Genomic DNA, 576 nt, shown 5'->3' with positions numbered 1-576 from the left:
CGATCTTCTGTCTTTGTTCCAGAAAGAGTAAATTGGGTTGTGATGGTACCACAGTCCCATGTGAGGATTTTGGCTTTTCTGGTGCTGAAAATGCTGATTTTAGCTCCTCTGGAATGAATACATTTTTACAGAGCTCGTAGTATCAGAGTGGTGTTGGGATGTGTGTGGAGGGAGGTGTTGGAGCTCTGATGACATTTCTCAAGACTGGTCCAAGGCAAAGCCCTTGGCAGTTCATTCTAGGAGATTGTCCATTCATCAAGTAAAAGCTGAGGTGGATGGATAATTTCAGAATGAATATTAGCTACAGTGTTTTCAGGAACATAGAACCAAGCACATCCTGCTCCTCTGGAGGTAGGAAATTCAGGTAGAAGATTCAATTAAAACCTGAAATTTTTAGTCCAAAATGCATAACCTTAAATGGAAAACTGAAAACGTGATTGGAACGCTACATAGTTACAATTTTCAAAGTGAGTTCTACGCAGACAGAACAAACAATTCAACTCTGCCTGATGACTCTGCTTTACTCCAGAGTTGTGTGAGCGTTGTATTTATTGACTTCATGGACTGTCAGCAGGA

General features: G+C 41.0%; 1 protein-coding gene across 1 annotated transcript in view; it reads left to right on the top strand.

Moving 5' to 3' along the window:
* The window catches only part of BACE2 (beta-site APP-cleaving enzyme 2), a 47045-nt gene that overhangs the window by 21746 nt on the left and 24723 nt on the right, over positions 1-576 (top strand). The window lies entirely within an intron of this gene.

This window comes from Corvus brachyrhynchos, unplaced genomic scaffold (genome assembly GCF_000691975.1).
Source record: "Corvus brachyrhynchos isolate BGI_N302 unplaced genomic scaffold, ASM69197v1 scaffold413, whole genome shotgun sequence".
Taxonomy (NCBI): domain Eukaryota; kingdom Metazoa; phylum Chordata; class Aves; order Passeriformes; family Corvidae; genus Corvus; species Corvus brachyrhynchos.
Note: the sequence above shows the minus strand (reverse complement) of the source record. Positions and strands in the feature narration are given on the sequence as shown.